The following is a 14148-nucleotide window of genomic DNA, read 5'->3' as shown; positions in this document are numbered from 1 at the left end:
TATCATTTCTATGGACAATTACATAAAGAAAATTCAAATTACAATTTCTTTCTTCCTCTACAGTAAATTTTATAGAAGGGACTAAATTATTGAGATTATTAAGGAATTCTTGGAGATTTTCGTGAACTGGCCAAATACAGGAGATATCATTCACATATCTAAACCAAATAACTTTTTGGAGCAAAATTCTTGGTAAGAGTTTTGTCTAAAAAAATTTCATGTAAATATTGCTAAGGACAGGTGATGAGGGATTACCCATAGCCATGCCAAACTTTTGTACAAAAAATTCCCCATTAAAACAAAATTTACTATCTTTGGATACATAACCTTATGAGACCTAATGAGGTTTGCTACGACTAAGGGAATGTCATGACGTTCTAATTCATCCTCCAAATATTCAAGTAAGTCATCTAAAGGCACTTTTGTAAATAAAGAGACATCAAAACTAACCATATTAAAATCAAAATTCACATTTAAACTATTCAATTTGTTTATAAAATCAACATTGTTTTTAAAATTCGTGTTAGAAATGTTTCCTACCAAAGGAGTAAGAATTTTTACATGCCATTTAGATAAATTATACGTAACTGAGCCCACTGAACTAATGATTGGTCTGATAGGGTTATTGAGTTTATGTGTCTTGACTAAACCATACATATAAGGTAGGGAGGCGCATTGCGGTGTAAACTGTTTAATTAAATGGTCCAAGCCTTCAAAATGGATTTAATTTGTTTATTAAAATGGGAGTTCACTGTCTGTGTGGGGTCAGACCTCAGTTTCGTATAAGTATCAGTATCATTATGTTATGCGAAATCTGAACACACATTTAAAACATCCTATCTCTAAGCTATCTAGGAATCTGAAAAAATGTTGCACAAAATCTTATACACAATATTTTATACAATCGAAAAGGGGAAATATGCATTTTGAAAGTAGCATTATATAATAATATATATATATATATATATATACATACATATATATATATATATATATATATATATATATATATATATATATATATATATATATATATATGTATGTATGTATGTATGTGCGTATGTATGTATGTATGTATATATGAATTTTATATCGAAACTTGAGCAATTGCTTTTGAACCAGCATTTGTGGAAGTCGCAAGGCTTCGTAGAAAAATGTTTCCCGTTTATAAGTTCCTATAGATTAGCCTTCACATTCACAGTGTTCATTGATCCCCTGGTGATTGGGTGATTGTTGCCATCATACTGTTATTAGTATTCATCTAAAATGTCATAAATTATCAGTACCTTCATTATCAGATTCACATTTCATGCGACAAATGTCATGTCTTATGATATCCAAAATAGTAAGTTTCTCTCTGTCTCTGTCTCTCTCGGTTTATATGGCTAAGGGCATCATTTGAAAAAGAAAATGAGAGTACGAATGAATTTCAATATTTATTTTTACAATAATCTTTTTAAGATGGAAAAAATGATAAAATGTATACATACACGAGAATATGTATCATTGGAAGAGGCTTTCTGTGACCTGAGTTGAATGAAATCGGACGGTTTCTGAGTAAAACATAGTTATGAATTTGAATAGTTTTGCAAAACGCTTACGACAGACTATCAGTCATTCGCTAAAGCAAGGAGCAACACGGTCTCACATTGCGTGATCATAGTTCAGCATAGGAATCGTATCATTTCCTCCATAGTCACCTGAGCAAACTTTCGCAAATGTCTAGATACTGTATCTTCCAGCGTATCAGCAATGAATCTTGGATATGGGTTCGACTCTTCGATAATCTGTCCCTTAATTTCGTTATAAAAATAAAGATAAAATAATTTGCCTCCTTGGAGTTTTCATTCACATTGCATCTTGACGTAATGCCACTGTCACTGCTGTCAAATATGAAATTGAACTCCTTCCTTCATACTAAGCAACTACACAGCTGAATTTCACATTTTATTCAGTCTTATTTCAAATTGATGCAATCTTTCAATTCACATATTTAAAGCCGCTGATTAATAAGGATGATGTTCGTTAAATATACTAACGGACCCTTTTAGTGCAATTTTCTCCCAAACTGTTTTCATCACGGGTGAAATTCTCGCTACAGACGATATGTAACGTCAACTCCCATTAGGCCGTATGTTTTTCACCAAAGAGAAACCTGGTGAATGAAATTCAGTTTGTAATACTCACGTTCGTCCGCCTCCCTTGCACTGGAAATCTCTATATCCAGCGTTCGTGACTGACTGCATTTCTGTTACAAATACGGCCGTCGCGTCGAGGTGTTTCGTATATTACGAGTGTTTCTGAATGCTTCATTTATTTAGTGTGCTATTTGATACCTGCTTTTGTAATAGTTTATGGTATTTTGTAATGAAGAAATATTTCTGAATATTTGTTTTACTTTTTTTGTTGTTTGGTACCTGTTTTTGTCAAATTACATGATATTTCTCAATGAAGAATATTTCTGAATACTTCTTTTTATTTTTTGTGTTTTTTGGTGCGTGTTTGGTAATGCTTTCAAGGAGTAGGTGAAGGTATTTGATAAACATGCATTTTTCAGAATATTTCTTTGATTCCTGCTTTATAATGCTTTCAATAAATAGTTCAATGGAATTTCATACTTTAGCTTTTGTGTTATTTGATAACTTTTTGTAATTTTTCAAGGAGTAGGCTTAATGTGGCATCTTTATCTAAAGATGGCATTGTTAGGTTGTGGACGTGCGCCAGCATTTCCCTGTTATTTTTTTTATTATTTATTTATTTATTTTGTTTTTTCGACGTGTGAGCATTTTCCGTGTTTTTATTATTTTTATCTATTTATTTATCTTTTTATAAATGTCATGACTTTATAGCAAAGACACAATTCAAAACCATCACAGTTCCTTTTTCTGCGAAGAACCTTGAATGAATTTGATTCAGGTAGGAACTGTTGCAACTGTCATCAGTGCAGGACGAATTCTTTTTGAACTTTAACATTGATTATCGTTCACTATTCCTCAATTCTACTTTTTATTTTACAAAAAAAAAGAAAAAAATAAATACATTTAAACAATCGAAAACATTATAGAAAATATAATCTTTTTCAGAATTTAGCCATTTATGAACAACTGCAAGTTGACAACTGAGGCTTTTGACGTGAAAGTGTAATAATGCAAAATGGCACCAAATCACTGATCAGAACGTTTCCTTTTAAGACAATATAGATATATTTTCATACAGAAAAGCTTTCGTTATCAATGTAAACATTAGAATATATATATATATAATATATATATATATATATATATATATATATATATATATATATATATATATATATATATATATATATATATAGATATATATATATATATATAATATATATATATATATATATATATATATATATATATATATATATATATATATATATATATATATATATATATATATATATATATATATATATATATATATATATATATATATATATATATATATATATATATATATATATATATATTATATATATATATATATATATATGTATATATATATATATATATATATATATATATATATATATACATATATTATATATATATATATATATATATATATATATATATATATATATATATATATATATATATATATATAAACATGGGGAAAGAACCCACAGTATTCATAAGGTAAGCGTGGACACGAAACGGAAGGCAGACCCCCACACCCTATTACACACACAGCCTCTCTCTCTCTCTCCCGGCAATCACCCCTCTCTCTCTCTCTCTCTCTCTCTCTCTCTCCATTCTAACAGGTAATGGAAAAAATGAGAGAGTTGCATCATAACATAACGTTTATTTACAAGAACAAATAAATCAATTAACCAAGTAATCTAGTCTTACAGACTAACTAAAAAAACAGTACATTGTCAAGTCACCCAAAGGTCCACACCCCACTGGGAACTCTTTTGTCCCCCGGTATTCCAGATCCGTCTGTTTCAAAGATACAGAACACATCCCGGTAAGTACACACACAAGTTCAAAGACCAAGTTAATAAAATGGAACATCTTACAAGATATCAAACAAGCCATCCCTTTGGCTAAAGTAAAGGTAACACTTACCCATTCCCAACCGGAATATCACTCACTGTTAAATAAAAAACACTTTGGCATCTGCCATCGTGGCTTTGCCTTCCCCCACGAATCTCTGTGGAAGTCTTCCCATAGACTTGGCTAGTGATACATTATGAATAGAAGAGGCGCACACGCACATACGAATGCACACTTCGACAACGCCTCATATTACTGACTACAACCTTTTTCCCAAAGGCACTTTGAGAAGAGTTCATAAACTGTCGTTCATTGACTCGACGAACTAAGCATTTTTATCTCACGCCACCCCCAGAAACTCATTGATTAGCTACTCTCAGGTCGTTACCTCTGCACTGTTCTCCACATTCCATAGGTCACAGAGAACGCACAAACAATATATTATTAATCAAAATCCCTAGGCCTTACAGATTGCTCTGCCACCTATATGCTAGCCCCTGCCTAGCAAAATTGCTTATATAATACAAAACACTAGCCGGCTTAAAATAAAATATAAGAAAAACTGCACGTCTCTGGCATTATAAAAATAAAGTCTTATCACGCTTTAACCTCCCGATAACACAAGACGCATTTTCTCTCATATTTTCTGCATTAGGATTCTTGAATATCCCTCTTCGCTTGTCTGCAACTAGCTGAACAGACAGCAACAGGCTATAGCAGGCTGTAGCAACTGTAGGAAGACGGAATGCCTCCCTCATCGTAGAAGACTCTCACGGCTTCGTGTAGATCCCCAAAAAACACGCTGTAGAATTCTCTCGATCACCCATCATGGAAATACTTGTAATCACCCTGGACAACATGGCAGCAACCTCTCGGCACGGCTGGTGGACGTCTTGCTGGCGTCGGGGAACGGCTTTTTTTGGGTGTGTGTTAGTATGTCAGTCGAGTCTTTGGTCAATCCAAGAAAATTAACTCAGACATACTACTTCTATCAAACAATGATCCCAAAAGGTCAGAAATACTAACTGAACGTCTCCCAATTAACTCCCTTAATATGATTACTAAATCATAAGTCATCATCACAACTCTCTAAGAAAAAAAAACATCAAGTTCTCCAACTCAATTCTCCAAACTCACACATCAGCACACACACAACTCAGAAATCACAGCAACTCCACGGAATTCTGCACTCACATTTCGAACTCGAATGTGCTCACAAGAGAAAAAAAAAGAAGACAAAATCGTAATAAGCCCAAGAAAAAAAAGAAAGTATCTCGTAACATACCCAGACCCAAAAATGTTCTCTCAAACTCCCACAAAATCAGCAAAAATCTCCAACTTTTAACAGCAAAAACCCCTTAACTGCTCAATAATTAATCACAATGAGACTTAATGTCAAACTCCCTTTATGTAAGTAACAACCCTCAAAAAATTACATCTCCCGGTAAAATCAAATCTCCCGTCCAAAAAAGAAATGCTACTTAAACTCAATCCCCCAAATTATATATCTCGTAGGAAAAGGAAGAAAAATAATAAAAAAAAAGATAATCACAAGATTTCCCCAATCACAAAATACATAATACATGTATAATATGCATAACACCCGCGTTTTCCCCAAGAAATGCTCCATGTAAAGCCCCGGAATTTGCCAGAAAGCAAACTCTCACACATGCGCTTTCGTGAAATGCTATAGCCAACATTTCCAGATATTGCAAAAATTCTGATCTATCACCATCAGAGGAAAAGAATCAGCACACGGCTCATCACATCGCTTGTCAGCAGAAAAATCGCCTGCGGACGCAAGCTCAAACAGAAGTATAAAAATTGTCTAGTCAGGCACATAAGTTTGGAAACTCATGATTCTCAAGAAAAAAAAAGGTCTAACTGACACATTTCACAGAATTAACTCCAGGATATGACTAATGTGTTCAAAAATTTGTCTCGAAGACTTACTCTCTCAACATGACTTTTCCCCAAATTATATTTCTCCAAGAATAACACACTTGTGAACATAAAAAATGCACACACATCTCCATAGGACTCGTAATGCAGTAATGCCACTTCTCTCTAAATAGTCACGAAATCAAAAAAGAGAACCTCAGAAATCTTCTCTTTGCTCAAAAAAAAAACTCCATAACCACAAAAAGAGGGTAACCTGCCAAAGATTAATTCCAACTCCATTCTGAAACATCATATCAATAATAACACCACTCCGGTTATAAAAATATTTCCTCCATTTGGTTAAAAACCAACCCCCTTATATTATTCTCTTATTTCTCTAATAGCCACATGTCAGTAAAAAAACAAAAAAAAAGACACCACTCCAGGAATAGAGAATAATCACCTCTATTTCGGCAAATACAAAATATTTACCTCTATTTCCCCAATAACTCCATGTGGAACAAAACAAGGCTCCGAAAAATATATCTCCAAAAATGTGCACTCAAGGCAACTAACTCACATACTCACAAATATTGCCCCATAATCTCCAAATATGTGTCTCCATTTGCAACAAAGATGGCTGCAAAATAATTGAACTAAACATAGCTCATATCACATTGGCAAATATCAAAAATGGCCAAAAATATATCTCCCATATATTATATCTGAAATCATAACTCCAAAATAATATATACCTCCAATTATCTCCCCAAAATAATATATCTCAATTATAACTCCAATTCTCCAGAGAATAACTCGATGTTATAGTAAAAAACTATAAAAACTCTCTCCATTTAGCATAACTGCTAAAAAAGGGCAAAAACTCGGCAAATAAAACTGTCTAGAAAATTCTAGAAAAAATCACCAATGTGCCACAAGTCATTATAACAGAATTCCCAACTCACAGTGTCTAAGCAAAGACTTCTCCATATGCACTACGACATAAGCCACTGGAAAACTTAACCAAGTTTCCTATCTCTCACAAAGTTGTCACAAATACGACAAGGGTATTGTGCAAGAAAACTCACAATTTCTGGAACATAAATATCCAGAGAAAAAATGTAGTGCCATTACGTATGCATTCAAACGTGCAAAAATTCTCCCATATATTTCTCTATAGCATCAAATAGCTAAAACACGAACACGTTCCCGAACAATGACTCTAAGTCATGAACTGAGACATTAAAAAATATCCACACCAACTGGAGAGAAAAAATAAATTCAAATTCACCCTTAGTAAAAAAAAAACTTGTGTCAGCGATGGCTAATTTCCAAAAAAGGAGAAAAGAAAAATCAACGGCACTGTTCACTATCTCCCGTAACTCACTAGATGTCAAGCAATTATCTGCTAAACTCATAAAAAAAGAAAAAAAACTAAAATAATGTGTTGTTAGTTCCTCCCATATTAAAAAAAGATTTCACCTCCCTTGATAGCATTAAAACACCCACGTATTAGTACATAAAAAATCAGTATCAGAAATATCACTATCACAAAATCACCAAAAAAAAAAAAATTGCTATCATCAAAATCATCAGTATCAGTACAAAAAATATCACCAATGTTAATGCTTGTCCATTCTCCAAAAATTCAGCACAAAAAATTCAGCAAATTCCACACAATTCACCAAAATTCAGTCAGATTCATCAAGATTCAGCAAAACTCATCCCCGTGAATCACTGAAAATATTCTCCAAAGTTACAAAAACTCAACAATTAACTAAGACAAGACTTCTCCCATTAATTCATTGTAATAATTCTCCTTGAATAATTATCTGTAATAATTATCAACTAATCTCCCATGAAATATCTCAAAACTCTCTCGTAAAACAATTCTCCCGTAATGATAATTATACTTAAGCAAACCTCCCGTGACACATCTCAAGTATAACAATTATTAATAATAACAATAATAATAACTCTTCATAGCAATAATTCTCTTGCAAAAATCTCAAGTAAGGGTGAAATCCAAATAGCATACAACAGTATTGCTGAATCCTATGACATACAATTTCTCCAGCATGCAACACCATGACATAACACCATTGCCACACAACACAGATACAACACCAATCATCGGCATTTCAAAGTAATTTCTCCAACACAATAAAAAAAATAATCTGTGTATCCCCCTTATATTTGTGTCTTTCAAGGCACAAAGAAACATATAACACATCCCGTGCATGTTAACTACTTTTCCCCTCATTCACGGAAAAGAAAAATCTCTTTTTATTTCCTTTTCTCTTCGTCCAAGAGAGAAAAAAAAATATCTTTTCTAAAAAAAAGACTCTATGGGCATTTCACTTCATCAACTAATCAATCAGCTGATATCTTAGCATTCAATGTCAAGGCCAAATCCATCCCCAACACTAAGAAAAAAAAAAGGAAAAGGGGGAGTTCACCCACACTGAGAAAAAAAAATTTCTCCCCCCGTGAGAACAACCCCTCAGTAAGCGCAGAACAGCCCGAGGCATACCAGCAGTATCCCCCATCTCCCCTTGAACAGTGTCTGAGGACCCCTTCCCAAGGTATACACTAGTGCCCATCCCTGCACTATCTCTCGAGGGAGGCTAGTGGTACCCATGCAACTACCCCCCCCGAGGGATGCCAGTATACCCTCGCAATGCAAGGCGCCTCTCTGCAGAAATGTGCTGAGCCCGTAAAATTGTGGCCGCTCTGTGTCACTAAGCCAGATATGATTATCCAAGCACAGTTCACATGCATAGAAAAATACACCTTAATACATTCTTATGTGTTTAAAACAAAGACAAATACATCTATTATAAACACGTGCAAACAAAGAAAACACGTCACTATGGGGTAAAGACAAGAAAAATTGTTGACCTCTTGAACCAATCCCATAACCCTGAAATATTTAAACAAAAACCCACTCCTTCAAAACAATAGTTTAACACTCACCACTCCATAATGGGAAAAAAGAACTCGAAATTCTTCGTAAAACGCGTAAATCTCGTCGGCACAATACAAACGCGATTGGCGAAAACGCACCTAGCAACCGTCACTCATGAACTAGACTGAGTTGCTTGTCTCACGGCTCCCGCCCTGAAGAATCTCGGTACGGGCAAATTTGATGACCCTAATAGAAATTCTTTCCTCATCCCCCCATCCCACGGACGGATATTTTCTCTACTCCTTTTATTTTCTAACTGGCCACCCATCTCTACATTGGCGTTCCTAGGCATAAAAAAGAAAGAAGACTTTCTATATCCCCTCTTAACCGCTGACACCACTATAACATGGGGAAAGAACCCACAGTATTCATAAGGTAAGCGTGGACACGAAACGGAAGGCAGACCCCCACACCCTATTCCACACACAGCCTCTCTCTCTCCCGGCAATCACCCCCTCTCTCTCTCTCTCTCTCTCTCTCTCTCAATTCTAACAGGTAATGAAAATGAGAGAGTTGCATCATAACATAACGTTTATTTACAAGAACAAATAAATCAATTAACCAAGTAATCCAGTCTTACAGACTAACTAAAAAAACAGTACATTGTCAAGTCACCCAAAGGTCCACACCCCACTGGGAACTCTTTTGTCCCCCGGTATTCCAGATCCGTCTGTTTCAAAGATACAGAACACATCCCGGTAAGTACACTCACAAGTTCAAAGACCAAGTTAATAAAATGGAACATCTTACAAGATATCAAACAAGCCATCCCTTTGGCTAAAGTAAAGGTAACACTTACCCATTCCCAACCGGAATATCACTCACTGTTAAATAAAAACACTTTGGCATCTGCCATCGTGGCTTTGCCTTCCCCCACGAATCTCTGTGGAAGTCTTCCCATAGACTTGGCTAGTGATACATTATGAATAGAAGAGGCGCACACGCACATACGAATGCACACTTCGACAACGCCTCATATTACTGACAACAACCAGTTTCCCAAAGGCACTTTGAGAAGAGTTCATAAACTGTCGTTCATTGACTCGACGAACTAAGCATTTTTATCTCACGCCACCCCCAGAAACTCATTGATCAGCTACTCTCCACATTCCATAGGTCACAGAGAAACGCACGAACAATATATTATTAATCAAAATCCCTAGGCTTACATATATATATATATATATAATATATATATATATATATATATATATTATATATATATATATATATATATATATATTATATATATATATATCTATATATATTATATAATATATATATAGAATATATATATATATATATATATATATATATATATAGATATATATATAATATATATATATGATTATGTATATATACTATACATATTTATAGAATATATTAAGTCACTTTTTACCAGATACGCGTGTAATTGCAAGAAGCACAATGCCCTCTTGACATTTCCATTTCTTTACACACTGTTTGGGTATGCCCGTCCGAACCCCGCTAAGGACATCACAATTCCTTCCTGTTCTTTCACTTGGATCTCAGGCTTTGGAGTGACAGGCGTATCCCAAGTGTGTGAAGAATTCGAGAAGTTAGAGTGCATTGTGGTTGTTGCAATGACATCAGATACTTTACGTTTCACTGCACACACCAGAAAACAGCGAAGGCTTCCTATACTGTATATATGAGCGTCCTGTTATTTGTATATGTTTACGCACATACACAGATGTGTCTTTCATTTACGGTACCTGTGAATCTTCGTCTTTTCCACCATTGTCCCTACATTAAGGGGTCGGTTGCCTGATGCGCCTTTTCCTCCACTGCCTTCTATCAAAGGCATCATCCTCCATCAAACCCATTCTCGCCATATCTTCTCTCACTTTATCTCTCCATCTCACTCTCTGTCTCCCTCTCGACGCTCTACGGTACCTGTGAATATTACCTTATTGACCTCAAATGGGTCTTTTAATCTCATTAAACTGTATTTCAGAAATCAAGGACAGGAGGTGTCTGGTTTAAATCAAGCCTGCCCTGTACCACCATTGGCCTTTGCCCAAACTGTGGTGAGGTGTTGAAGGGAAATGAGAACTGATGTGGACGTCTGGACTCTTACAGCCAATTGTTTGGAGACTTGAGGACAAAAGTGAGAATTGATTTGAAAATATGGATCCACCTGCATCTTCCTTTTTTTGTAGAATAATTAAATTGTACGAAAGTTAAACATGCTTTGCTAATAGCGAACAATTAGATGAAGTTTTAAGATGAATGGAGATAATAATTAGTAAGGCAGCCTATGAGGAGAAACACGTTTTTCCAGACTCCAGTTTTAAAACGATTTTGACATTTTAAATAAATACGCAGAATTATTGTAATTCCATCGGAGATCAGATGTTCAATGACTTCATTTTCATGAGATAGAATTGCACAGGACTGACTGCTTAAAATGTTGGGAAATAGAATCTTCTTTCCTTATGCTTTTTCCTGTCATCCAAACGAATTACGGTAAGTTAGGGTTTCATAACAGATGTCTCTTTCTGAAAATTATTAATGGAAAATCTCTCACACACACATACACTCATATTTATGCATAAACACACACACGCACACACACACACACACACACACACACACACACACATATATATATATATATATATATATATATTATATATATATATATATATATATGATTTGTAGTTGTATATATGTATTCTATATCTTATATATATGTATATATAATCTATATGTATATAATATATATATATATATATATATATATATATATATATATATATATATATATATATATATATATATATATATATGTGTGTGTGTGTGTGTGTGTGTGTGTGTGTGTGTGTGTATGTATGTATGTATGCATTTCAAACATGCAGTCGCAAAGTTTTCCTTTCATCTGCATAACTTCCTTTAAAAGAAATAGAAATAAAAAGTTTCCTGTTGACTGTAGAACCAAAATTTTCTTTTATCTCTGGTCAAACTGAGTTCTCTCTGCATGTAGAAGGTCGATATATCTGTCTATCTATCTATATATCTATCGTATAGCCTATCTATTTATCTAACTCACTACAGATCTATCTATCTCTCTATCTGTTTGTCTATCTAATTGCCTGTCTACCTAATTGTCTGTCTATCTCTATGTATCTATTTATCTGTCTATCTATATATCTATCTATCTGTCTACATGTCTGTCTATCTCAGTGTCAGTCTATTTATCTATCTCGTTACTGATTTATCTATCTGTTTATTCATCCATCAATCTATCTGTATATCCATCTATTTGTCTACATGTCTGTCCATCTCTATCTATCTATTCAGCTGTCTATCTATATATCTATCTATCTGTCTACATGTCTGTCTATCTCTATCTATCTATCGATCTATCTATCTATCTCTGGTATGGTTGTACATTGTTGATGGCAGCAATGATTTATGATCTTGAGCCTTAGCTCAGATTTATCAAATGAATCTCCTATGAAAATCCAGAGTCCAAGAACAAAAGTACTGTAAACAATATCACACATTGCTTTTAATGTACACTCAGAAAAATAATGCGCACGCGCTCACACACGCGCACAAACACAGACACACAAACACTGAGGTATATCATGGCCACTGGATATGAGTGTATAGACTTCTTTTAACAGATGTTAGCGATCATATTCAAATTAGTATCTTTCGGATCTTAGTCATTTAAGATTAACAGATCGTCCGTGGAGATACATTACATTTACCGCAATACACGTTTCCTCTCTCCTTTTTTTTTTTTTTAAATAATTATCATTTCATTTCGGTCACCCTTCTTTTACTTCAAGATACAAGAATGTAAACCATCTGCTAGGGTCCTTCTCTCTCTCTCTCTCTCTCTCTCTCTCTCTCTCTCTCAAGGAATTTTTGAAACCAGGAATTTGTAGGTAGGAAAAAAAAATGTCTCCCCTTTTGTACGCATCTCATAACCTCTGAACAGGAACCGAATTCCCTCGAGAAAGGAATTCGGACAGAGTCATCTCAGGTCCTCTATTCAACCAGGGGGGCCTGCCCCCCAACCAGATTTGGCTGGTGTGTACTCATCTGCGAAATGTGCATTTTCCCTCCCATTAACCCTTCTGACTTGAATATCTCTCTCTCTCTCTCTCTCTCTCTCTCTCTCTCTCTCTCTCTCTCTCTCTCTCTCTTTGAGGGAGGAAGTGACGCTAATATAGATAACTGTGCTTAATCAAGACTAGAGTGGTGTGGAAAATATCCGTATAATGTAATTTTTATTTTACAAACGCATTAAATTCTCTGTAAGATGAATATTTGTGCTCAGTCCGTTGAAAATATCCCTCAGATATTTTTCTTTACAAAAACGCTTCACGTTTGCTATATAACAGTGGTGTTCTATCAAGAGTCGTATTACTAAAAAAAATATCCTTATAATATTTTCTTTTATTACAAAAGGCTTAAAGTTTCCTTTATGAAGAATATTTTTGCTAATTAAAGTCTAGTAAAACTAAAAAATATCCTTATAATATTATTTTTCTAATACAAAAGGCTTCAAGCTTCCTATATCATAAATAATTGTGTTCAGCCTAGTCTACGTACATAGTGCATCCGTAGGAAATATCCTTCTACCCATCTAACAAAAATAACGAATTATCGTCCTTTTAGGGCAAAACTTGCTAACGATAATTCCTAATGGTGACAATAGATATACTAATTATTACAAAGCTCTTTGACAAACGAAAGATAGAAATTGATTAATCGGTGTTTTAACTCGGAGACAATTAAGGTTGAGAAGCATAAACCTTTAGTTATCCGTTATTCCCTTTTTTTCAATTAATCGTCTCATTCTCTATAAAGATCCCTTACCACCTTCTTACAGATCATCAGAGAGGGAAATATTGTTGACGAAAGATATTACATATAATCTAATGTTGGTCTTAGCTAATGCTTATAAATGTATCTGGGAATTTTTTTTCCTATTTTCATATCTATTTTTATTCAGGTCATCCTGATATGTCGTGTGAACAGACAGACGAAAAGAGACGGAAGATTATAATATTTTGGACAGACTGACAAAACAACAGACAAGATATTAAATCTCTGGATAAATGTTTGGGTCCTGAGCCATTTCGATATCTAGGATCAAGTGTGATTAGTCTGCTGCAAATTTTCGACATCCTTAGAAAGAGAGAGAGAGAGAGAGAGAGAGAGAGAGAGAGAGAGAGAGAGAGAGGGAGGACAACGAAGCGGGACGTTTATCACTGACTGTGAACAGCCGCG

Source organism: Macrobrachium nipponense, chromosome 32, assembly GCF_015104395.2.
Source record: "Macrobrachium nipponense isolate FS-2020 chromosome 32, ASM1510439v2, whole genome shotgun sequence".
Classification (NCBI taxonomy): Eukaryota; Metazoa; Arthropoda; class Malacostraca; order Decapoda; family Palaemonidae; genus Macrobrachium; species Macrobrachium nipponense.
The sequence above is the reverse complement of the archived record's forward strand: the minus strand, read 5'-3'. Positions refer to the sequence as shown.